General features: G+C 45.0%; 1 protein-coding gene across 1 annotated transcript in view; it reads left to right on the top strand.

Annotated features, from left to right (window-relative positions):
• Window positions 1-27,461, top strand: part of LOC146184662 (uncharacterized) — an 83,650-nt gene that overhangs the window by 27,095 nt on the left and 29,094 nt on the right. The gene's annotated exons all lie outside the window — the stretch shown is intronic.

The following is a 27,461-nucleotide window of genomic DNA, read 5'->3' on the forward strand; positions in this document are numbered from 1 at the left end:
AAAATATATGCATAATTACGGTCCAATATCTATTTTACTGGTATTTTGTAAAGGTCTAAAAAATTATAACAGACTTGAAAATTTTTCTACAAAACGTGATTTTATAACTTAATACCAGTTTGGCTTTAAAAAAATTGTGCAATAGCGAAGGAGCTTTGCTAACACAAAAGAAAATAATTTTAGAGAATATAGAAAGAAAACTGATGACTTTGGGGATTTATTTAGATTTCAGTAAGACATTTGACTGCAATAATCAGGATCAATTAATAGATAAATTAAAGCAATATGGATTCCCCAGAAAACGTCTATAACTAATCCGATCATATTTATCATCGCACTCTCAATTTTCTGACATTAATAATTCCCATGTAAGGTCTCTAGAATCTGGGGTATTACAAGGTAGCAGTCTTGGTTCTGTCCTTTTTTGCTTTACGTTAATGATTTAGACCTAATTGATAAATCTTGCAGCATCGTTATCTATGCGGGCGACTGTAATATGTTTTGCTTTAAAACACGAGAATGTGCCTTGAATAATAACCTCCTGTTAAATGAATCGAAAACGAAACGCATTCTTTTTCGTCCACCAGGCAATCGGTTGTAGTCTTTGATAGCCTTATCATCGGTCCATATGTCAGTAATACAACAAAATAATACTATGCTGCAGAAAACCAATGAAAAGCCGTGCTAGCCGTCACGCAATTCTGTGCGCTACCCAACCGGTCGAGGCAACGCTTTTAGCGGCGTTAACTGAGCAGACGAATAATGGTCGTCTGACCAGTTTTCTCCGTTCTCGCTGAATGAGTGAGAGGTGGATTCATGCACGAGCAGCATCGCCTAATTATGATAGCATGGCGGGGGGAGGTTTCTTGGCACATATTGACAGATGTTAGGTTTTTGCGAGACCAAAAAGTTTCAAAACCTCTGCTTTAAAAGCGGTGGCTGAATCGCTACTTCACAGAATAAAGGAGCATGTGACGCTTGGTGATAGTGTTGCAACTAAGCGAAAGAAATTTGAGGTGACACAGTACTTTCACAAGGTGGCCCAAAACATAATAATGGGAGCTGCAAAGCAGCTAGGACATTGACGTTCTGTTTTCTATACCCCCTCTAAGCTCACTCCCTTCTGCTCAGGCACCTCGATAGGCGTGTCGCGCCCCTGGCTTATAAGTCTCAGCTTACGCGCGAAAAGATTTACATCGGTCAGACACGCCGATGTATCAATGATCAACTGCGTGAACACCAACTCCTTGAGCTCTGTTGATGATTGAGCAAATGTGCCTCGCCATTCCAGAAAGTGTCACTCTTACCCTCTGTTCTACAATCTTACCATTCTTGGCAAAAGTAGGAGCAAAGAAGAGCTCGAAATTTTAGAGGTTTACTTCATCAATACTCATGACGATAACTAGCAGTACCACTTCGACGCGCTTCTTAGGAAAACAAATATGCAGCCCCGCCGGGGTGGTATGGCAGTCGACTATGTGCCCAACGACGCGGGATCGAATCCCGGCTGAGGCGGCCGCTTTGATTAATCCCGCTCTAGACGACCATCAACGAGCAAAAGTGGCGAACATATGTGTCTTGTGTTCGCAATTTTTTTAACACTGACCGTCGAAGTTCGATGCTGACACGAAGCACCAAAGTTCCGAATGACACACCCCAGATTCCCCCCGCCTCAAGAAGACGAGAATGAACCACTTGAAAGTGAAAATAATGGAAATAGTTGACGCCAAGGTTGTGGCTCACAAAGAATTCTTACCCGAAGGACAGGCAATCAACGTTGTATACTACTTGGATATGCTCAAGAAATTGAGAAAAAGGGCCCTCCAAGCGCGAAAAGAGATTGCCGATACCTGGCAATTGCACCACGACAACGCTCCCAGCCACACTTCCCTGTGTCTGCGGGAGATTCTGGTCAAGCTCAACTTGGCGACGCTACCCCAGCCTCCCGTATATCTTGTCCTGAGGTGGCCCCGGCAGTCTTCTTCCTGCTCCCGAGAATCAAGAGCGCCTTGAAAGAAGTCCGTTTTGGCAACGTCGAAGCGATCCCAACCGCTGTCACAAAGGCTTAAACGAAATGACGTTTCTGTCGACGCCTTCCAGGATGCGTATAGTCCTGGAAAAAAAATATATAGATGTCAAAGGAGACTACACTTCAAATAATTTTGAACGTTTCTAACGATGTCGTGAGTATTTTTTTTTTTTCTGCGGATAAAATTACATTACACACCCTATAGTACCAAGCTCCTCTGACTGAGTAGAGCAGCGCCGCGACATTCCGTTCTCTCAACGGTAGGGTCCTCTGAGCAGCGTCACCTGGCAACAGATAGCGGAAATATTGTAAAAATGACTAAGAGCGCATTTAAAACCTGCGGGGCTCGTTGCTTCAATGGCGCGATGGACTGACACTACTTACCTGAGCACAGAGCAAATAAAACATTTGTTCGAATCCTGTAAATGTAACTTTTTCTGATTTTTTTTTAAATGCAACGTTAAAATAAGCTACCAAGATCCTTTCGAGGGGTTCTTCCTCTTTAGGTTGCATTGTGATGTTTTCCGGACTCCTCCAGTACGGCGTCTCTCATAGCCTAAGTTGCTTTGGGACGTTAAACCCCACAAACCAAACCAAACCATCATTCTTATTAGCCACAAAACCAGCCGTGAACGCTACCACGAGTAACACTATTCAGTTAGCTTCACCGTAATCATTTCCTGCCTTCAGTGAGAGTATGTTACCTTTAGGTTGCGTTCAGAAACACCTCTCGGTAACAGTCGCGGTTTAACCCACTGGGAGGCAACAGTAAGGAGAAAGAAGTTGCGGAACCCTACCGTTGAGGAGATGGAATTACGCAGCAGCGCCCTAATCACAGCCACCGCGGGGAGGATAATGCAGCAACTAAAGATACGGCCGATTGTTCTGTGCTAATTCGTCAACTCTGAGGACTGAAAGAAAGTATGGCAGAATTTGCTACGCGTGTTTCTCGAAGCCTTCAGTTAATTAGCTGGCTAAACTAGGCTTGAACATTCCTTTTCTAAACGTTTGGGTTCTTGTGTCCCCTGATATATGGTCAGCTGACGATGCGGGTAGTTTAGCCAGTTCGTGATGGAATCAGTGAAAGAGCAGTCGCTCTTTAACGTGTCGTATCGATCTGCCAATTTGCGCCCTGGAACGTTTTTGTCTGCGAGGAGTTCTAAGGACAGGAATCTTCTTCTTCAGCTTTCGCCGATGTCTGCATCATTTCCTGCGAACATTCGTCCGGTAACCGTGAAAGCGGAAATCTGGGCGTCGTCATGTGTTTGTGCTTGGGGTGCACAGTTCGCGGAGCATGTCCCTCAGAGCCGAGCTCTGAACCAGGATGTTTCTTCATGGGTTATTCCGCGCCAATCGCATCGGGTTGTGCGCGACCATCTTCGATTTCCGTTTTAAAAAAACGTGGTCTTTTGTGTTACTGTATCGAACATCATTCCGACTTGTTCTTGGTGAAATTTACATATATATATACATTGTCTTCCTAGGTTTTGCTGCCGCTTGCAAACTTAAGATGGCGACCACTGGCAGAAAATAAATTTCGTCAAAATAAGTTTGAAGATATATATATATATATATAGTTATATAACTATATATATATATATATATATATATATATATATATATATATATATATATATATATATATATATATATATATATATATTTATATATAGTTTTCTCCGAGTAGTCATTTAAGCAATTTTAAGTTTTTGAGGAGACAAATAAACCTGTAAAAATAGTCCGGAGATCAAACAATGTAAAGCGCATCGGCCAGGAGGGGAGAGAGGTCCGGGCCACCTGCTTCCAGTCTCGATCGTTGTCGCCGTTCTTAAGATCCGACGCGGTGGTCTCCGCAGCTCGTCCGATGACAATAGGGCAGAAATAATATTGCAAGTTGAGTGCTTGCGACAAACCACTGCGAAGCTCCCTGCTTGCTGTTTAATGCAGCCCGCTTTCTACTGGCTGCAAATATACACAGAATCAGCACAGCGCTGCTAAATGCTGTAGTGCGGTAGGCATGGTCACTGCCAGCTTCGACAACACATAAATCCGCTAAACGGTAGGAGTAGAATAACGTATTTTAGAAAACTAATAAAACGGAAGTGGCAGCCTGGCAGGAGGGTCGTGGCACCCCGCAAGGCAACTTGAGATGCGGATCAAGGCAGATGCTGTTCTCAGCCCGTAGCTGCAGGCGCCGCTTTCGGTCGTGCTCGAGCAGAGCCTCAACCAAAACACTACAGAGCTGCCTATAGGTCGGGAAGCAGATTGCGGTATGAGCAGTAGGAGTATGAAACCTTGCGAGATAACGTGCCATGTTGAGTCTCAGCGAAACGGAGTAGGTTCTTTTAACAGCAAAGTATAGGGAGCATCCACTTACAGTATACCGTACAGTGATACTTATGCCCCTCCTTGACGTCGGTTCCAGAGTCCATTGCATGTCAAGAGCAAGCGGGGAGCAAAGTCGGGGTTGAACCCAAGGGCTGAAGTTGTAATTAAATTAAACTCCGGGGAACAAGTACCATTGAATGGTACAGTTCAACGTAATATCTATATAATGAGGGTATTTCACGTAACTTGAACCAAGGATTAAAATAAAGCGAAGCTTGTATAGTTGTCTGAGGCCAACGACATATTGTTTCGCTTCATGTAGTGCTCCTTGGAGCATTTTTATATTTCGCTATTTGACCAAGGTTAATGATACATTTTTTTATTCACTTTAGGGCCATGTGAATTTCATTACGTTGTTGAGGAGGTCAAGGTACAACCGGTCCAGTTTTTTTTTATTAACCTATCTACTATGCCATCGTTTTTTTTTTTTTTTCAGCATTTAAAGAAAGTCCGCGAATTATGAAAAAATACCAAATGACTGCGGTCCTGGGCTTCCGAATTGCAGCACTGCCAAACGCGCTTTGAATTAACGAAACGTGCATGCTCCCCGCCTCGAAATGAGCGGCTGACGGACTTCACTATCAGCATAGTCTCAGAACTGCGGCAGCACATTCTGCCGGAGCACAGAAACTGCCCGATCAGCGATTAGCGATCGCCAGGCCACCGACAGCCATCGTCGACGGAGATTTTGTCAAGCTATCTGAGCACTTTTCAAGTTCCTGCAGACGATATCGTGCACCAAGTAACGACACAAGCTCCATGCTTTACATCTTCGCCTGTCTTAATTTCTCTACAGACGGAAACATCCGGAGCCACGAACACGGATTGTTTGTTCGTGCAGTCAATTTGATCTTCACTTGTTTTGCAATCTTTTCAGCGCTCAGGCAAGCGTCGCAAGCGAACCGCTGTGTATTGAAGCAGCTAAAGCTTATTGTAAATGTCTTTCAAACGCTTTCTTTAGCTTTCGATTGCAATGATCTGGGCCCTTGGAGGAACTTCGCTAGCAGCAACGGCAAACGAACCCTGCACTGAGTTCTGTAAAACGTTACACATTTAGGCATGTCACGCTCCGTTTGCAAAAAGCGCCGATTTAGTGGCGCCTCTGTTATCTATTTTTAGTGTTACACACACGACAAAAGACAAACGTGCATGCGGCGTCGTGGTGACATGATATGGTTGGCATCGTCTCCTGAAAGCAAACGATGGAAGGAAGTTGCAAGGTCATGTGACGATAATGCTGCTTCCTGTCAGAGCGGAAGCCGAGACATGTCAGCAAGTAGTCCGAGACTCGAAAATTGAATGTACCCATTGGCGAAACAAAAAAGCAGAAAAAGCGCTCAAGTCGCCTAATTCAAGGCAGGCTCGTTTTGAAGCGAAAAGCTTCACTATACTCGGGGACAACTTTCTTTGGCAATGGAGTCAAAGCTACGGGGTCAGGGCTTTACTAACGGTGTTACTACGCCATGTAATTCCGAGTACCTGGCCTCGGCATGTCGGCAACGCGCACGACATACGCTTTCAAAAGCAGACGCACATTGCGAATGCGCGCAGAAATGGGCGGATAAAAGCGGCAGACGCATCCCACCAGACAGCCATCGACATGAAAGTTGCATATTAAACTCTCGCTGTACTGGCTAGTACTGCATTATAATCCCGATACAATAATAAGGTTAATAGTTCCGTAATAGTATAACAGTCCACAGCATCACCTGCGAAATTTCTAGAGGCACTATATTCTTGTGCGGAGCGAGCTGGTGCGCTTCGGCTCCGTAGCTTCCACCACATTGCCACAGAAAGTTGTCCCCGAGTATAGGCTAGTCAACTCCGAGTCTCGCGTGTGCTCCGTCGTGCCACTGGCAGGAGCTGCCAACTGGGGTCGCTCCTTTCATACGGGAGGGTGGTATCAGAATACAGAACGCTTTGCATTCACATTACCCCTAGAACACGCAGGCACGTCCATACGGCTTAGTTAAAGCGAGACTTTATATGTGAGCTGTTAGCTTACGCTCTTGCGTCATACCCTTAAAGGCTGAGGTTAAGTGTCCTCAATAACGTAACGCCCTGCACTGATAGGATGGGATAGGAGGAATAATGTAGCAGGCAAAAGAAGTTTTCGCTTCCATCAAGGTTTAACCACAGCTAATGTTTTGTTTGTGTGTGCCATGATGCAAGCCCGTAAAATTAGTGGCGGCCTCTCGCTTGGGCACGGTCACCGCGTACCTTTCATTCGCACAAACGTTGTTGAAAGCGCTGCAATATTTTTGCGCACGGGCGCAGTCACGCGGCATTTTTTAAATATTTTGCGGGCTTTCTTCAAATGTCGAAAAAAAATGGCGACGTCATAGCTATTGTTGGTATAAAAAGCTGGATATGTTGTTTCTGAAACCCCTCCAAAACTTGATGAAATCCACTTGGTCCCAAAAGGAATAATAAATATTTTGCAAAATTTATCTTAGTTAACTAATTGAGCGAAATGTAAGCATACTATGAGGAGCTCTATATGACGGAAAAGTATATGCCGTTGGTTTCACAAAGCTTCGCTGCATCGTTCTTTTTTAATCCTTGGATTAAATGAAGTATAACTGCAATAAATTTGCAAGTTAGGCCTTGCTTTCAACCCGAATTTGCTCTGTACTTTCTCTTCTCTGCAATGGACGCTGGAGCCGTCTTCAAGGAGACACAGGAGGAGGCTGGAGTACTTGCCTCCTGAGCTCCGATTTGAAACTCTTGCAAATAGGTTTTGCATAGCCCCAGGACGGTTCTAACATGCCAAACATAGCACGAACTTGCATGGTCCCGTCCTGGGGCCATGAAAGGCACAATTGAAAGATTTTGAAGTCGGTGCTCTGGGGGCAAGTACGTCTGTATCAAGACTGGTTGAGGGCGCACGTCCAAAAGAGGCCAGATTTGTCCGGACCATGCCGCTCCTTCGAAGGATACTAGAAGCTTGCGGTCCAAATGACTGTATTTCTCTGGCACCTTTAACCGTCTCAGCCTTCCGGTCAGCACCAAGGTCAAACCGTTCCCAGTGGCTAGCGTAAGTGTCCTTGGCGATGGAGTTTTGCTTGATGATGACCTGAAAATTCTACAAGGGCCAAAATTTGAATTTCAACCGGCATATAGCAAGTGCCATTGAGGGTGATAGAGCTGGCCAAACGCGCATACCTTATCAAGAGAGTGTGCTTGAGATTGGAGAAGGCTTAGACGTCCTACTTCGCTATAGGGCTTCCACAGTTGCAGGCTAAGCCTCCCATCTTGATCATCGCCAAGCACCTAAATAAAGGGTATCTCGTGGCTTTGTAAAGTGACAAAGAAGGCGGGTTTGTCATCCTCGTCGACAAACTCTTCCAACAGAAAGCTGCAGCAGCTTTGGACAAGAATTTCGGTATGGTCTAATTCCCGTACAATAAGCATAAGACTACAAGTGTCGTTGTTGCTGTTGCGTGTCTGCGTTGGGGTATTTTGGTCACAGAATAAAAACTCCGGTGAAACAACTGATTTAATGGCTACATGGAAACTACAAGAATTTACACCGACGACCGTTTCGCTCGGCGTCTTGCAAGCCACTGATCCACCGGCAGGTAGTAGTGAGCAGCAGTCGTACCAGAAACGCTACACTAGCCGCTGAAGAGCACCGCGGTGCGCACAAATACGCACACACACGCACGCGCACAAACACACACACACCCGCGAGTGGCCGCTCGGTTGGTTGGGGTGGCTCATCGGAAGGGAAAGGCGCAGTATCTGTCACACTTGCTCTGTGTACACCTGAACCGTGCCGTAAGGCAGGGGAGGAAGGTGAACCGTAGTGGAGGGCTACGGAGTAATTTCGACCATTTGTGGATCTTTAAGGTGCGCAAACATCGCACAGCACATGGACGCCACTTCGTTTCGCCTCCATAGAAATGCAGCCTCCGTGGTCGGGCTCGAACCCGGGAACTCCAGCACAGTAGTCGTGCGTCTTACGACTGCACCACCCCGGCCTTTCTCCGTTTTTGTCCCCTACAACACGGCTGAGATCGCTGAAGGATTTTCTTTTTGACAGCATGAGAACATGGGCCGAGAAAGCAGTAAGCGTATTTTTTACAAGAAAGACCCACATGCCTGACTGCTCACTGAAGCCGATTGTCTCAGAGAATGGCACATGGCAAGCAGTAGTCGATTCATCGGAAGTTGTTCTGCAACTGAAATAGGGTATGAAGGATACTGCAGTCGGCTTGATGCAGAAGACCTGTCGGATTGGTGTAGAAGGCCTGTTTACTCCGTCTCTCACAGCAACCTTCTCGCTGCTGTTCGTGAGGCAAAATACTTCACTCAGGAGAATTGCGCTTCCAGAACAGCTCTGGTATTACCAGCGATGGCTTCCTTCAGCTGCTAGAATTCTATCTATATTCGATGGTTATTCATTTCAATAGTAGACACTTTGTGAAAAAGAATGGCATTGGCATAGAGTCCAATCGCCCCAGTTCTGTGTGACATCTTCGCGGCTGCTGTCGATAAGCGTAAATTCGAGAGACTTCCAGGTACCGCAGTTCAGACCATATATCGGCATGTGGATGATTTCTTAATTCTCTTTAAAAGCCGCTCTCATTACTCCGTTCACAGAGTTGTTTCTGATGTTGTTGCTCTTTTCAAGTCTCGATCCAGAGGGCATAACTTCGCGTGGGAACCGCCGACTGGTAATTGTGTGCATTTTCTTGCTCTATCAATCAGTTTTGAACCTAACTACCCGTGTTCGATGGTGCCATCCTGGTTCCAAGAAAGGCCTGCTTCACTTGGCTAGCGCGCACTGGAAACTGATCAAGCGCAGAATATTGTTATCAGCTATCCAAGCTGCACTGGCCAAAAGTTGCCCGCACTCCATGCTGAGAAGTGTTGTAGCAAAGGTTCAACGACTTCATATAACACGGCCCCGCCGCAGTGGTGCAGTGGTTAGGGCGCTCGACTACGGCGCCCAAGGATACGGGACTGAATCCAGGCCGCGGCGTTCGCTTTTCGACAGAGGCGAAAAGCAAAACATCCGTGTGCTGTGCAATGTCAGTGCCTGCTAAAGAACCCCAGGTGGTCGAAATTTCCGAAGCCCTCCACTATATACAGCATCTCTTATAACCTTTAGTCGCTTTGCGACGCTAGACACTACAAAGCACATAATCAAATTACTGAATAGTTTAATTTTTATCGACAGCATATAGCTGACCATTTCTTTCTTCATCGACTGTCTACAACACGATTGAGTGTCGTCAACGTCTCCCCACTGCAAGGTCCGGTCTCATATCCGAAGTCGCTTTGGGACGTGAAACCCCATAAACCAAACCAAGCTTCATAGCACATGTTACCCTTCAGATCTTGTGCGTAGCTTCTCGGAGACCCTTCTATAGAACGCCAAAGGAAAAGTTGGCAACAAGCAAAAGCAAACCAAAATAATCTTAGTAGTGTTTGTATCATACTGCCAAAGCCAAAAAAAACTAGTGCCTTGTTAAACACATCGATCCTTTTTCTGAATGTGCCACTTGTGTAATTTATAAGATTCCGCTGAAGTGTGGCCGTATGTACAGCGGCCAAAGAGGCAAGTGCCTCAGTGAGATTGTTTGAACACTGACGGCTTGTGCGTAACAAAGCCGGCGACCATCTGGATGAGCACTGCAAAGCATGCAACGCAGTTAAAAAGAAGTGTGAGCCACTGTTTTTAAAAACGACAGTTCAAAGCACGGGCTCAGACTGAAGTCGAGAGGGTCATCATTGAAGCACTGCTGATTGCAAAGCCGGAGACCAGTGTGACAGTACCTTTTGAGTTTTACTGACTCACAAGAAATTAGGTTGTTTGGAACGGTTTTAAGTGTGATCTTGCTTCTACTTCAATGTATTGACACTGCTTTTGCATTAGTGGTTGATTTCATGGTTTAATCTGCCACGTGCCCATTGATCCATTGGACTTAGGTGTGTGACTCAGCTTTGGCCCCTACTTGTTTTCTTTTGTTAATGTTGTTAACTGTTACTTTTGACTCTGCTTTTGTTTCGATGCTGCTGACTCTGCTCTGGTTGCTTTTTTAGTTTTCGTTTGTTTTTTTTAGTATCCGGGTTCGATCCCGACCTCTGGCGGCTGCATTTCGATGGAGGCAAAACAAGTTTCGAAGACGTGTCCGTATGCTGTGCGATGTCAGTGCACGTTAAAGACCTGCAGATGGTCGAAGTTACTCAGGAGCCCTCCACTACGGCACCTTTTCTTTCCACTTTCACTCCCGCCTTCCTTCTCTTACGGCACGGTCCAAGTGTCCACAGAAAAAGTGTGACGGCGCCTTTCCTTTCCTGTGAACCAGTTATTTTCCTTTGTCTCTTTCACTGATTTCTTGTGTCCTTCTGTTCGTTGTTTCCGGTTACGTTTGGCTGTGCGGCGCTTTGAAAAGTTTGATTATAAGTGTGTAATAAGCTAGGGCAATAGGAGGATGACGTTTTGTTTGATTTTTGTTACTCTTGGTCTCTTGGCGTCACATCGGTTGTGGATTGCGTATAGCTGCTCCCTGGTTACAATAAACTGTTGGTAATTCAGCGCCAGTCCTGTTGTCTTGTGTTTGTCCTTGTCTGTTTGCGCTGCTTCTTATAATTACGCATTCTTACCAAACAGCGCAACCCACTTAAGGCTCTGGTTGTAATGTTGCCGTCTATAAAACAGGAATACTGAAGGGCTTAACCTATAGCCACTGTAGAGCCCTCCAGTCATTTCAAGCTGCCAATAAACCCAATATGCGCCATGATTTAATATAGCTGGGATACGGCCACTTTTTAGAAACGGGTAACAAGTTGGAGGAGATGGGGCGTTTAGTTGAGAACTCGATAGACATAGAGGACTGTTCTACTCTATTCCTCATGAAGCCTTGTTTGCAACACTCAAACAGCAAGTAGAAGAATACGGTGAAGTCAGTTTCCACAACGCTGTTAGCATGTCTTTGGAACAATACCTTGAGCTGTGGAAATTTTACCTTGCGTCAACAGCGATTTGCCACAAAGGACAGTTTTACATTTACAAAAGTGGTATATACATAGGCTCATCTGTGGCACCTGTTTTATGTAGTATTTTTCTTGCTTCTTTGGACCAGTGCCTGAAAAGTTGTCTACCCTTATAAAAATGGGAACATCCTTTGAGTTCAACGTGAACTCAAAAAAGTCAGAAGGAAGCAACTTACTCTGAACTGAGAATTGGCCACTGACTTTGAATTCACAGTGAATTAACTTTCTCTGAACATCCTGTGAATTTCCGGTGAATTTCCTTTGAGCTCCCAGTGAACAGACCGTTGTCAGTTTGAGTTAAGTTCACAGGCAGTGTCCAATTATTGGTTCAAAGGAAGTTCGAAGGAATGATGACTATAGGATATTTGATGGATGTTCAAAGAAAGTATGTTCTGACTGAAACATTTGTTTGTATGAGCTTATATTTATTTGAATAGATGTACTTCCTCTGTTTAGGCCTTGCAATTAGGCCTGCTTTTGAAGACCCTGTGACAAAAAAATCGGATCACTGCCCACAATCCCAGTGCAAACATGCGCAACTGCCGGCTACCACCTTGGCCAGTACTCTATTGAGCAAGCAGGTGTAGGCTGCAAAAAGAAAAAAAAAACGGAAACATGACTGCAATGAACAAGCTAGAGTCCATCCAGCCTTCTTTAGTTTTTGTAAATTAAATATGCAGAGCACAGACAGTGTAAGCGCCATGCAGGCACAACAGCATTATGCATTAAGGCAAGCACTATAAACCTAACCATCACTGAAAAGTCAGCTATTTGGACAATATTTCAGATCCCTCTTGCATCACATGCACAGGCTATGAGCTCGAGGACTTACAGATAACAGCATCCAATTTTGGGCAGTCTAGTGCCTTCTTTGGAGCTTCTTCCTTGCGGGCATTGCAGACACGGCCATAGAGTGAGCTTTCTTCCAGTTCTTTGGGAACCCGCGCCAAGTTACACGCAAACTTCGTTGCTAGATTGCCCGCATTGAGTTTCATGCGTTCAATCAACTGCTGATTTACCATAATATTGCTGCCAATGTGCACCTGCAAGCACAAAAAGCAAATATTAGCACTATTACCAGCATCGTAACATGCAAAAGTATTCCTTGAAATGCAATAAGAAAATGAAGGGGCTTTACTAACAACAAAAAACTAAAACCAGCTTCAGAACATTCAAAGAAACCCCAAAACTCATAATTAAGGTCATTTGTTTTCAAGTGAAAATTAATTTTATTTGATTATTGCACCCTGAAGACGTTTTCAAAATCGGGTTAAACTCTATGCACACAAAATACACATTCAAGAAGCCATACTTTAACATGTACAACCATGAAGGCATACAAAAACTATTGGATGTTTTCAGCACCTTCCCGAGCGGTGTTTCATCTAATAATTTTGAATGATGCCAAACATCTTTTAACATTTCATATCCACAGCACGTCATGATTAGTGGGGAATTTCGAGAAACTGCAAGAGATAAAAACACAGCTACTGAATTGGACGCCTTTCCAGCATGTTCTATGTAGCATTACCCAGAATATTCTGCTCAAGATTACTGTGCAGTTAAAATGGCTAACATGGTGTTATATGTTTCAGCAACGTGCAAATAAAGCCACAGAGGTGTAACGTAGATGCAAAAATGGTGCAGATGGAAATGGCAACATATGCACCAAAACAGTTAAATACAATAAACTAAACATCTCATACCGTAAACAGTTTATTAGCGTAACCTGACAATTCTGTACTATGTGTTTAAAGTAACTAGCCAAAAAGAGGGCACATAATGCCCCGCAAAGGATTGAGCGCTAATAGCGCATTGTTATAGCAGAAGAAAAAACAAGAAATAAGAGATTTTTTAAGGACCTAATTTATGCTCGCATTTCAACAATAAAAAAAAAAAGATTTTAAGTCAGAAAATGAAGGGATTTACTCATCATTAACATTGTCATTAAACGGCCATTAAAAGCTGGTTTAGACAGCGCACAGTGCCCAAATTGTTACCTCCTGTTTAAAAATACTAACATCCTTTTAGTACATCAGAAGCTCAACCAATTAAAAAAACTGCCAATGAAGGTTTAGTAAAAGCGTGCACTCCCTGCTCTGTATGTTCTACTTTGAGCCAACATTTAGTTTCCAGCTTGCATAAGTAGCTTTCATAATTTAAACCCTCAAGCGCTTTGAACAAGCAGCTCGTCCTTGTAAAGCTGCCCTCAAGCCATTTTGGACGAGTGTAGCTCATCCTTGCAGGATAGTCCCTCACCCTGAGAGTTTTAGGCGGGTACAGTGCTCCTCTGTGGCTTAGGTCATGCACCATTTGACAGATGGCACCACTGACCCGTTAACTGCTTTTTGTTCTACCACTTGAAAGCTTTTTAAGCAGCCTTAATAAGAAAAATGGTGCCTGGTAGAGGCAACGCATGCACTGTTGGCCCGTCATCGCGGAAAAAAAGCTTTTCTTCGTTACCGTCCTCGCCATCCGAAGATGGCTTAGACACCAATTTTTGCATTTTTATGGGAAGCAAAGACGACAGTGATGACATACGAGTAGTTCTTCCGACGAAGATGATGACAGCTCAGAAGATACTATTGCGAGTTCTGCTTCAATGGATGAAAATTGACAACATTCCGATGAAACCCCCTGGGCTTCCATTCTTGGTCATCCCTTGTAAGACATTTCCAGTTACCTCGCTATATGACTTACTCGACTAGATTGCTGCTTATTGGCGGGCAGTTGATTTCTCACGTAATGAGCAATAAACTTCACTGTGCTCATTTGACTTAGTTTCTGGTTCAAATATTTTTTTGTCTCGGATACCTCTTTTTTATTACACTACCAATAGAAACCAGCAGTAAAAATCAAAACTAGAGGGGCACTTAAGCTCCGCCTTTAAGGGTATGACGCGACAGTGTAGGCTACCACCCAACATATAAAGCCCTGCTTTAACCAAGCTGTATCAACATGTCTGATTAGCCTAGGTGTAGCATGCCTGACTCAGCATTGAAGAGCACTGGAAGGTTGATTCGTATTTCACCTTCCCACTTCAAATGAACGACCGGAGTTAGCAGCTCCTCCCAACTTTTGGATATCATGTGGTCTCGTTAAGCCACACAAATCATCGAAGAATGTGTATTCAGCCATGCCACTTGCCAGCGCCATGCTCGTGATGTTTCGCTCACAAAGACAACAAATTTTCTTGTAATGGGACCTTTAACGATATTGTAATTTTAAGCAATTCTAGTAGAAATCTCGAAATAATAGTGCTCAAGAGGTTAAAGTGAAATGAAACTATTGTTCGATCAGCTTAAGAAGCCACAACTCCTTCTCAAAGGAGACCCTCCTGGCAATGCCATGGTGGTTAATTGCCTTAGACTTGTCAGAGTGACATTGCAGGCGGATGTCAGGTGCAAGTGGATTATCTGCACATTAGCTTGAATACCATTAAGACTGGCCCAAGTCGCTTGCTAAAATGCCTCATAGGAGCACCAGCTGCGTCATTTGAGTTGTAGTGCAAAAAGATGGCCTTCCAAGATCGATAGCCTAAGAAATTGCTGAATATTAAACAAGCTAGTGGAAATCTCATTTCTGATGAAAAGGGCTTTGCTACAGCCCAAGCGAAGTATGCTCAACAGGAAGCGTAAACAAAAGTAACCTTGCACTTCCAATCACTACAGCTTTCACAAAACCTCTTTCACATCAAAGTACACACGAATGAAGTACTAAAACGGAAGGAAGCAGTTAGGTTTTTTTTTTTTCATGATTGTTTTGATGAACCTAAGAAAATAGCACTGTCTGTCTTTTGGCCTTTCTATTAAATTGACATTCATTTAAAATATCATTATACTACTAATTATGCAGTCTGTGAGCCCAGCCTCATATAGAGCATCCCATCCACGGCAGCCGCTTTTCAATGGAGGCGAAATGCAAGGTGCCCATGTGCTGTGTGTTGTCAGTGCACGTTAAAGAGCCCCAGATGGTCGAAATTTCCAGAGCTCTCCATTACAGTACTTCTCAGCCTGAGTCGCATTGGACATTAAGCCCTAAGAACCAACCAGTCATAAAGAGCATTGCTTTTTGCCTATTCTGCATAATGAAAGGAAGCAAGCACTTTTCTACTAATGTTCAAAATATGATGCAAGCCAAGACCAAAATTGTGAAGTATGAAAAAGTGTACCTGTCGTAAATAATCATGAAGTAATCATTCGATGAAAGCTCTAACTTTGACCTCTTGGAAGAACCTACACAGTCTCGACTAATTTTTTAGCATGCAAGCATGTATATGGCCACATAGTTTGCATGCTCTCGCAGAGCATCTGTTCATGCACTGGCTCCATGTGTTTCTACAAGCTCGCACAAATACGTGAGCAGCTCATTCTCATTCAATCTTGTACAGTGGCTGTGCGTGCTTTTGTGGGCTCACTCATGGGCACATTCAATCTCACATGAACTTGTACAATTTCATGCATTCCTGCACAGTGGCTCTACGTGCTCTCATAAATCCACGTTTAATCTCCCAAGAACTCATATATTCTTATACATTCTCATTCACTCTCACACTTTCTTGTACAGCTCACGTACAGGTTTTTCAGTAGGGAAGGCTGTTCAGGAAACAAAAAGGAAAAACAAAGGAAGTAAAAAGGCAAATTCCATTTTTATAAGGGTCCGAACAACGCATTGTGCGCATTTTTCGGTGCGTTGATGATTATATCGTGATGTTAAACCTCTCTTCTTACTGTATAGTCTGCCTGATTCAGTTAGTACTATCCTTAATGTTTTCAAGCGTGAAGGAAAAGGGTTTAATTTTAATTGCCCAAAGGAACCAAATCCACTTTTGGACATTAATCTGGAATTTACGCCCTCACATATCTGTTGGTCATACGACCCCAGAATGAACAAGCAGTGACAGTGCACATTCAAAGTTGATTAAAAGAGCAATTGTTCACCTTGCCTGCCGTTCGGCCCTAGAAAAGTCATGTGAGCACAGAATAGGTTCAATTCTTAACCGTCAGATTGAGAGGTTGTATGCTGCTGGGTATCCGCTGCAACTGATAGCCTGCGTTTGTGAAAGTCTGCTACAGGGGATGAAGAATACGAACCGCCAAACGAACGAAGACCGAAAACCAGTGTGTGTGCTATGCCTTACCTGCACCGAGTGTCTCACAATATCAGGAAAGTTGCAGGAAGATACGACGTCACACTCGTGTTTGCGGCGCCATGTAAGCTCGCTAAACTGTGTGCAGTCATGAACCGAGATGATAGACAGCAAAGATGCACCTGAAATCACAGCCATGAGTACACTGAATGTGCCAGAGAAGTTATTTACCAGGTACCATTATCCTGTGGCAAGACGTACATCAGTCAAACCGGGCGATGTTTCAATGAGATGGCGGCTGAACATGTTCGCAACCTTTCTACCAACTCAGGAGGAAATTTAGATTTACATTGTACGAAAAAACTGATTGTCACCCATTTCTCGAAAGCACGAAGTTCCTCGCTAGAACCAAAACGGAAAGGGAGATAATTGAGGCCTTCCTAATCGCGAAGAAGTCGAAGAATTGTGTGAGCACACCGTCCATTATGCTCTTTCTGGTAAAGAAATCTTGATTTTAGAAAGAAACACATTAAACCGTCCATTTCAAAACCTCATCTGTACTGTTGTTATTGTTTTTTCCATCCTTCATAGATTTTAGCCTGGTTTTTGTCTTTTTATTGCTCGCGTCGCCTTTACCTTTGTTTTTTGTTGTCTCCATCTTTCACTCTCAGTTTCACAGTTTTTAGCCTCCGTGGTTTTCTTAATTTTTAGTTCTTTTCAGCTTACGTCTTTTAGTGGATTTGCACCTTCATCGTTTTCTATTATTACTGTAGGTTCCGCGTCTCATCCCATTTTGCTGAGTAGGTTTCGCTAGTAATACAGCGTTTTATTGATGCCCTCATTCGTGGTTTGGCATTATCTTCACTTTCAGGATTTTATTTTTCCTGTCCTTTTTTTCTTTTATCAAGGTTCAATGGTGCGTAAGGTTGCACACACTGGTGTAGTTTAGATTGGGGCTCTGGCGGGTTCGCGCATTATGTACGCGTAACTGTCAATCTTATCTGTTTTTGTTCCTGGCTGTGTCATGTGGTGGTTGTTTAGAGGGTATAAAAGGCATGCTTGAAGCGTTTTTTGAATAAAAGTTGGAAGTTCTCCGCTCTATGTGCGTACGTGTTTTCTGTCTCGTAACTGTCAATCTTATCTGTTTTTGTTCCTGGCTGTGTCATGTGGTGGTTGTTTAGAGGGTATAAAAGGCATGCTTGAAGCGTTTTTTGAATAAAAGTTGGAAGTTCTCCGCTCTATGTGCGTACGTGTTTTCTGTCTCTGTCCGTGCTTTTTTCGCGCAGTTTAATCATGAGAACTCAAATAATAGCTTCTGAGTGAAGGAAGTCGTGCAGCGCAGTTTGTTTGATCAAAGAACATTTGGAATTGATAATTGGGCTTAGATCTGCTATCTGTGCCAATATATAAGCCGGGATCCACTTTTTTTATCTGTCTGTAGCAATGGTGCAGGAACTTGCAGATGTGTGCGTGTATTTTCCGACCAGGTGTTGACCTGGCGCGTGTTCGAGGTGCTCGTCGTTCCAACATCTCAACTGAAGGTGCACGTAGTGTACACTGCAAGACTAGCACGTTTCCGCCGATTTGAGACACTACATAACACTCAGCGTTCGCCTGTATAGAGCACGAATCAGTCATGCGTGGTGCGCTTTCTATTTCGGAAAATAATGCGATACGGGGTACACAGTCTTATGTTGATATTTTTCTTCTGCTTAATCAGCGCCCTCTAATGTAGCTGACTGGAGGGAAAATGGCTGGCCGAAGATTACGGTTGACTGGGTTTTGAAAACTTTTTCGTCGTCAACGTCAGCCGTCGCTACGTTCGCTGCGAAAATGGGTCCTTGTAAGCCGCGCCAGCTGTGAACCTCACCCGAATACTTTTGCCTCACGTACACCAACCTGGCTCTCTGCAACCCCCGGCAATGTTCTGTTCGCCTGGAATAAGCTCATTTTCTCTAATATGACAGGAGTCATATTTTCTCCCCATCACATGCCCCTGCCAGGGTTGTATTCTCTTTTCAGTTAGGATTCATGGACGTTCTCGAGTCAAGCAGTTTGAGAGCTCAAAGGTCAATGCAGTGTTACGCCCGTATTCAGAAACGCTCCTGGACTCGACGTCCCACCTCCACTCCATGGAGTGGAGAAAACAGCCGCTCCTCCACTCCAGGGCCGATTCAGATTTATGACAATATTCCCTCCACTCGAAGCAGAGCACTAGGCGCATGGAGACGAGATTAGACCAGAGCGTATTGGTACCTCCGCTCCGCTCGCAGTGCCCGCTGAGCCTAAAAAAAAATATTTTTAGCTAAGCGGAGGCGCAGGTGAACTGCACGAAGAGCCCCTTGGTTATAAAAATTGGTACTAGGCACCACAAAAAATATTGGGTTATTTTCCCGTCGCACTGCAAAATAGTATTTTTGCGCGTTAACATTTTACATGTGAAGCGAGAGGCATACACTGTCTTTGAGAAGGGATTTGTTATTTGTGAGGCCGGGCCGTCGCGCAACTTGTAGAGTCACCATGTGCGACGCGCTCGCAGGGCCGCTCCGCTAGGACCACAAAACAAGCTGAACGGAGTGCCGATCCGCTTGCGCGCTTCCGTCCACCGTACTCCCGTCTGAGCGTTTGGCACATGCGCAGTAGCTCTATCGCTCGCGGGCTGAGCAGAGCGGAGCGCATAAAAAATTTACCCCGAGAACAGCGTGCTGGAGTGTGCAATACGCTAATTTTTTCATGTCAAGTCTTCTAAACAACCTTCGCAAGCAACCTCGACGTTTACAGTATGGTAAAACTTGTTTTGTAGGCTGCATGAAACGTACTCTCAGGCGAGGGGCAAGCCAATAATGCGTGGGGTGCAGCACAGATGTCCGCACAGCTGCACCTCGCTTCCGGTGCCCCCTAGCTTACTGCATGCAACACGCTGTTCCCCCACAAGTTCCTGGCCGCCTGCCGCAGCCACCGCGCAGGGCCAGCCTCGGAAGGAACGCGCCGCCGCCGCCGCTCGAGTCCGGCCGCGGGGCGAGCTCACCGTTATCCGTTAAATGCGCGCCTCATCTCTGCAATCGGTAGGGTCTGAAATGCTTTTCCGGTATTCGGTGATGACTTGAAATGTGCCCGCGCAACAGAAGCGTAATGCGATGATGCGATGATGAACTACAGCACTGCTGTCGGTGGCTGATTATATTTATCCATGTTCGGCATGAGCGCTAGGGACGGCATGAGGCTATAGCCACGGCCGCACCCGTACAACGATAACGTGCCAGAAGCCCCAGGTCGCTGTCACTTTAGCCAATGCTTTAAGAAAGGTTCGGTGCATCATCATATCCACTTTCGTGAAAAGTTTGGTATACTGGTAGAACTAAGTCCACAGAACGAGCGACAATGCGACGCCCGCCATGTTTACAAGTGGAGTGGCGGTCGAGGAGCGGCCAAGGTAGCGTCGTTGGCGATTAGAAATTCTCAAGAAAACCCCAGTTTTCTGCGCCGTTGGAAGAGCGATTCGAGTGGAGGTTGCTTTCTGAAACGAAAAACAGGCATTGAGGGCCGCTTGGAGTAGAAGTTCGCTCCGTATATAGCGAGGCCACGTGGCTTAAAGCTTTTGCAAGTAGGAATTCGTGGAACGTTGACTGTGCTGCAAAAACCTCTGCCATGGGTCAGCGGCTGTAGTGGCCTGATAGCATGAGTAAAATTTGTCGGGTTAGTTGGTTCATAGTTCAATGCAATAAAAAGCTGCGCAAATAAGACACGGACGAAGGAAAGGCAGGACGCACACAAACGCAGACTGACAACTTTATTTCGTGAAGAAAACCAATCGCGTGAAGAATACGCGATCTCCGCTACTATCTAATCACAAAAAAGAGCAAGCGAAGAAGTGACGTGCACTAAATCAACACAAAATATCAAATTCTGCTGCAGAGATGATAAACTTAACTAGGGCCGGCCCACTAAGTAAACCAAAACCAAAAATCTTCCAGTCTAACGGATTATCAGCACAACCATCAAATGGTAATGCACGAATGCAACACAGTGATGCAAGACAAAACCCATAGTACATCATACCACCATCTTCAGGGTGGACAACGAAGCATGATCTCTGGTTCTACTAACACATTCGCTGTAGCTGCTGCTTAGTGCAGGCCGCAAAGCAAGTAACATTTAGGAGTAGAAACTATGCTTTTTGCGGCGACCAGAAAAGGTCACAAGGCCGCGGCGCCACTATCATGCTGGCGGCGCCTGTCGGCGTGGAAAGAAATTACCACCGTTTCGGTTGCCAAGGCAATCAGTCCAGGTTTCTTTTTGTCGTTGCGGCTTCTACGACGCGCCGCATACCGCCGCCACTGCATACAGCCGCGTCATGCTCCGTGCCGTCGGCGCTACAATTGTGACCTGATCTGGTCGCCCGCGCTCCCTCACGCTGACGGGAGTTTCACCTCTTAAGTGGTTTCTTGCTCCGTGGTGCAGGCAAAGTGCAGAAGTGTGTTGCGTGCCCAATTTCCGAAGCTCATAAAGCAACCTTAGGTGGTAGGGATTAATCTTAAGGCGTCCACATCGTGTATCCGTGGTGCACTTTTGCCACTGGAGAGAATAATTATTTTCGCATGCTGTAGTAAAAATATTGTGCCTCGCTATTGCGCCCCCCGCCCCAATTTAAATACTTTTCATTTCTTGTTTAATGGAGACGTTGAGTGCGTAAAAAATGCAAAGTGAGGCGAAAAAAACGCACCGGAGCTGTACTGCGCAGACAGGTGCTTTCCTTTTTTACTTCTTCGAGGTTCGCAAATAAAAAGCCGCGCTAAATGGCTCGTTCCCTTGGAAGTCCTTCGTCCCCAACAAGTCTCTCCTGGCCCGCGGTATCATTTTCTTGAAGAAGACTACGCCATCATTATCATTTTCGCTCTGTCCTTTCCATCTTGGCATCTGCCTATGTTCTGAGCCTAAAACGTAGCTCTCGCGTAAATGCGCTGACAAGTACCTCATGGCATATAATCTTTTGAGGTTATCTTGCTAGCTCCTGTATCAGCAAAGTTAATTCGTTATCTTATTCCTTCTTCTTCTCTTCTTTTTTCGCCGTATATTATACTGTCTGCTTAACTGTTCTTGTACGTTCGTGTATACGTTCGTTTGTACATTCGTTCTGCCAGCAACCAATGAAACAAGAACCCGAAAACTATGATTCCAGCTCGAAAACACATGCATATGTGCACCTGGAAAGGAAGCAAGAGAATAACACTTCTAAAAGGCAGTCTTCGCGCTTTCGAAGTGAAGTTAACCGATGCCAGTTTAGAGCTTCCCTCGGATAAGTTTTCACATTTTTTGGTATTCGTTTTTCAGTAGTCTTCTTGGCGTTTCATTGGCTCCTGATATATCTTATCACCTTACTGTGACATTTTTTGTTCGAGACCACCGCCAGCCCATGAGTATAACTTATTATTATTATGAGCATTGCTTATTTCTGCAGTTCAGCCTTCAGAATTCACCTCTCATTTTCTGCGGCTTTACTGACATGCAATTTCAATGTTCGCGTAAGCAATTGTTCATGCGCCAATTAAGCATTTTTTCTGATGTTAGCTGGTCATAGTGTTGTTAATGAAACTGCTTTATCGACTTAAAGCAAAAATAACGCAGGTGTTCCAGCTAAATCTATCCATGCTTTTAAAATAGACTGAGTGTCCTGGTCCAGTGAAACCAACTGAGGGCTGTTGTCAGTCGCGCGGCGTAGTCTGCGATATTTTTTTTCTTCTTCAACTGTTTCTTTAGTCGGGCTCGCCGCGGTGGCGCAGTGATTGGGACGTTTAACTGTTGTGCTCAAGGATGCGACATAGAATCCCGGGCGCGGCGGCCGCTTTTTGGTGGAGGCGATAAGGCACCCGTGTGCTGTGCGGGGTCAGTGCGCGCCTATGAACCATAGGTGATCAAAATTTCCAGAGCACTCTGATGCGGTCCCTCTTATAGCCTTAGTCGCTTTGGGACATTCAAAGCCCCATAAACCAAACCAGACTTATAGTCGAATGCAACATAAGTCTGCAATAACCGACACTCACAATTTCCCCGCTGCAGAAAGCAGTCCATTGATAGGACTTCTCTGGTTACACTGATAAATTGCTAATCCTGGGGAACAGATTAAAAGCGCAGGAGTTTTGATGCTCCTGACTTGGTTGGTATTGTCAAATATTAAAAGCTGATTTCATTTACTGTCCACCGGAGGGATATGCACGCCGCGTACCACTGCCCATATAGTTAGTAACTGCTGTTTATTTTTTACTTATATCCTACTGTAGTAAAGAATTATTACCGAAGTTTCGTTTTCGGGTTTGAAGACGAAGTATCAAACAAAAGTTCTTAATCGTCTGAAAAAAGAGCTAGCTGAAATGCTTGCACCAAGGTATCTATACTGTTTACGCAGATTTATTTACTCCCGTCAAAAAAACAAGAACTATTGCATGACCAGCTGCTAAATCGCATCTCTCCCACAGTGGACAGAAAATTCCCATCGTGAAGAACACGCCAGGGAAGCGCAGATTTTGCTCTTTGATGCGCGTCTTACGACGCTGAAGTAGCATTGATGTCACACGGAAGCATTTTTATTGTCAGTGTTAGCTTGTAAGACCAGTAAAGCGGAAACGTGTAGGAAACATTTCAGTAAGCTGTTTTTCAATACGATCTACGAGTTCTGTGCTGATAAGCCACTAAGTTAAAGGTTAGCTAATTAGCCGTTGCTTTCTGCTAAACTTTGGGATACGAGCCGGTTCGTTTCACAAGCACTATAACACTCCGTCTTTTAAAGCCCTTTTTGTCTTTAGCTGAGGCACTCATCACGTTACTTGCGCAGGAAAAAAAAAAGCAAAATTTAAGAGGCTTGCACAAAAGTTCACAAAACACCCAATACACCCAGTCAGAAAATGGGAAGATATTAAAGTCTAGCTTAAGCATTCTGTGCGTCGCACATGTGTGTCAGATTTGTGTATGCCCGCCTGAGCTTTCGGAAACGGAAGTTATAGACGGACACCTGTCGATAGACCGGGCAGGGCGGAGCAATCTTCTTTGAACTAGGACAAGATGACGTCATTTATTTTTATTTTTTCTCAGAGCTGTCGATTGCTCCTACCACAGCTAGTCTCGAGGAGAGCGCTTGCTTGCGCGCGCTCCTATCGAAACTGCCCACGTCCTAAGTATGGAGAAAGTATGTCGATGCACGCTCGTGCACGCTCCCTCATACGACTTAATTAAGAAAAAAATATTCCGAAACTGAATTAGAGTCGTTTGGCAGCATACTGAACGGCTATACTTGTCCAAAAGGAGCCCAGGTCGGCCAGAATGGGTATTCGCTCAGAATTAGCGCATAAATGCTTTCTGTTGTCTTCCTCGTCGAAATGTTATAACTTACAAAGATGATCCTGATTTTAATCACAGTTGTAGTGATTTACAGTGGTATGTGCTCCGTCTTGTACCATAGTCTCTTCGATCAAGGTCCTCAGTGAGTTTTAGAAAAAGAAAGCCAACTCAGTTTTTTTTTTTAATTTTTACTCTTCGATCAAGTGACATAAAAGGTCCTCGGCCCGTTTTTGGAAAGAAAGCCACTTCAGTTCTTTAATTTTTTTTCACCCTTCGATCAACCAACATAAAAGATTTTCAGTCCGTTTTAGGGAAGAAAGGCAAAAGCCACCTCTGCTTAATTTTTGGAAGTGTCTACTTATCTTTCTAGCTGTTGTAACTAGGAAAATAGCGAGCTTGTTTCAAGTTGACACCGTTTCTTACTCGTTCGTCGGTTGGCATAGTGCTGTCCTCTCTTGAGGGCCTCAGGAATGCTGAACCGCCAAGTTTTGATGACGCTCGGAAGATGGCGCGAGGTCACAGGCCACTATAAGGCTCCTCCATTTTTTTAAAGGTAGCGACAACTACACGAGCGCCCTCTCGAGGGGTCCATGGAGCAGCGCTAGCAGACGACGCGCCGCACTCTTTCATGCATACCGCGTGTTCATGAAGCCGCGCTCGGTGCACACATAAACCGATGAATTCAACAGATTTGTATCCTATGCTGCTCAAAAAGCTTCAAAAGACAGGAATAATAACTTAAACATGCGTGTGCAGCATAAACGTCAAAAAAAAAAAAAACGCTTACGTTAAACAAGCCAGCTCATTCTTCTGAACCGCTCGCCTCAATAAAGCGGTTAGGAAACTTCATTAATTATGCTTTGAAATTAGAAGAAACAATAATTCACTAAACGTATTGGGTTCGGTTCCTTACTAAAAAATAAGTAGACTGCGAGTTTTCTGCAACTTTTGGAAACGTCGTTGCGCATAGAGCTCTAATGCAATATGGGCGTGATTTCGTTTGTAACCGTTCGGGTACACTCCGTTTTACACACTTTTTGGCTCAAGTTTATTTCATTTACACAGTATTTCAATAACTTTATTTCGGAGAAAAGGTCAGTTTCTCTGCAGCTGTGCATTGTCAACGCATGTGTATCTTCCAACAACTACAAAAAAAAAACAACTAGTATGATGCGAAACAAAGCTCACGGATAACGTTTTACTTTTCTATTCTTTATTTGCTTTATACTGTTTTCCTTATAGCCTGCCGGGCAGTAATGTCACCAGTAATATTGGATGCCGCCTCTTGAAACTTGACGACTCCCTGTGCGCATTCAGCGGAACTTGTTTGCATTCGGTGCAACGCCGCGAGACTCCTCCGTTAAAAGAATAGCTCAGTAGCGTTTCACACACATCGGCGTTTTTACACTTTTTATTGTACAATTTTTTTTTTTTTTTACTTTTATACGCCGATATTGAGCATAGGCAAATATTGACTTTCCATTTCGATCATTTTGACACATTTGCACCCTCCTCTTTTTCCAATGTTACATTTTCCATTTATATCAATTAACTGATCAATCGTTCGGAATAAATTTTCATAATAAGCATTATCAAGTATTTCCTTTTCATTCTGAGCTTTTTGACACCATTGATTCCACGCGTTATATTGCAGTTCTGATCTGTTCGGGGAAAGTAAGGGGGCGCGAAACGGCAGTGAGTTTTCACTAGACATCCACAGTACAAGTAATGGCTACATAGTCATAGCGTCCTTGATATTTTGCTGATGAAATAGCATATGCCCAAACAAAGGACATCCCGGGCAAGCGAACGGCTTTTTAAGCAGACAGAAATCGCTTCTCATAGTCGGGTGTTTTCTGTGGCCATGAAAATCTTACGCCCGATCCTATGAGGCCATAGCTTCTTTCTGTTGCTATTATAGTCACCGCGACGAATGGCAAATGACTTTTTCACGTCTTCCGCACGGTCCCGGCAGCCGAAAGCACAGCAGCCCGGTGTAGCCGCATGTCACGCGTGCGCTTCAAAATTTGAGTTCAGAGATGCAATTCTTGCGTTAGCTTAAGCATTAAGTACTGCATATACACTCCTAAAAATGCAATATAGGTGTGTGAAGTACTTTTTGCTTAACTAATAGGCCAATATCGCAGACCGCCGTGCGTTTCAGCGGCGCAGCGAGCACCGCTGGACCCTTTGGGCGGAGCTTGGCGGCGAAGAGATCACGTGCAGCCAACCGGCCTATCGGAGGGAGGGGCGGCTGGATCAAGACCTGTCGCTACCTTTTAAAAAAGTGGAGCCTGCTTCAACGTTACTAGAACAAACTCTCAACGTTGGCCTGCATGTTATGCTGCGGGCCACGACACTCCTTCTTCGCTGCACTTTCCTCCTCGTTTCTCTTCAGAAGGATGCAGAAGGAAGCATCAGAAGGAGGCGCTACAGCGGGAAAATGAGAGAGGCACTTTACCTCGCACAGAACGCTGCTTCTTGTCGGCACGAAGTTTTTTCGGCCGATATAATGAAGCTAGTGCTTCGCCTGCAAGCTATCCCGCTTTCCTTGCGATATTAAGAAAACTGCATAACCCAGGCCAGTTAGAACAGCTAAATGCGCAACACTGTGGCATTTGGCGAGCGCACCGCAACCAGAAATAACGTGCGCATGGTCTGCTTGGCTTGAGCCAGTGAAAAATGGTGCGAGCAACAAAAACTTCACGAAGAAAACAAAAAGTGCACGCGTAACCATGAGCGATTCCGGAGACAGCCAGAGAGACCAATCAGCGCGAAGCGGAGCCCGGTGCGCAGAGATGCGCAGCCAGTGTTCGTCGCGCGAAGCTCGGAATCCGAGCAGGTGGCGAGGAGGTTGTGAGGATGTGACGCGGCGGCGGTAAAGTACAAAGCGAGACGGTACTTTTTATCGCGAGACTTAATGCCAGAGAACAACTTGCCGGCCTCTTTATTGACATACAGGGGTTCTTGTGCCAGAGCTAGCGTTACGGAAGCACTGAAGAGTTACACTGATACACAAGCGGGCGGAGACACCGACAATCTTTGATCGTGCCGTCCAGTCACTGTCACCAGTGTCGTGTACCGGCTGTTCGTGCGTATCGTGAACGAGTGGCTAAGTGGGTGGGCCGAGGCTGCCGTTATCCTCACCGAACTACAGAACGGCTTCCGCCCGGATCACCGTTTAGATAATTTCTTCGTCCTCACTCAGTGTGCCGAAATCGCAAGACGGGAAGGGCGCTTCTTGCTGTGCTGCTTCCTTGACGTCAAACATGCCTATAACAATAAATTTTGCGCATACCGCCTTGTTCAAGCCCATGTCGGAGCTAGGTATGCATGACGAGCCTCTGCACCATTCGCCACCTGCATGACAGGAACGAAATCGTCTATTTCGGCGACGCAGTATCGGCGCCCGTCACCGTAGCGAAAGGTCTACGCCAAGGTTGTCCTCTCTTGCCACTTTTGTACATTTTGTATGTCACAAGCATTGAGCGGGCCCTGCTCCAGGCACACACTGGCTTCCGCTTGCCGTGTTCTACCAGCGGGTTCGACGAGGATCATCGTTTACCAGGCCTTGCTTTCACGGATGATCTGATGCTATCGGCGGAGTCGCACGCGGAC

This window comes from Amblyomma maculatum, chromosome 7 (assembly GCF_055883805.1).
Source record: "Amblyomma maculatum isolate TAMU_Amacu chromosome 7, ASM5588380v1, whole genome shotgun sequence".
In the NCBI taxonomy this organism is placed as follows: Eukaryota; Metazoa; Arthropoda; class Arachnida; order Ixodida; family Ixodidae; genus Amblyomma; species Amblyomma maculatum.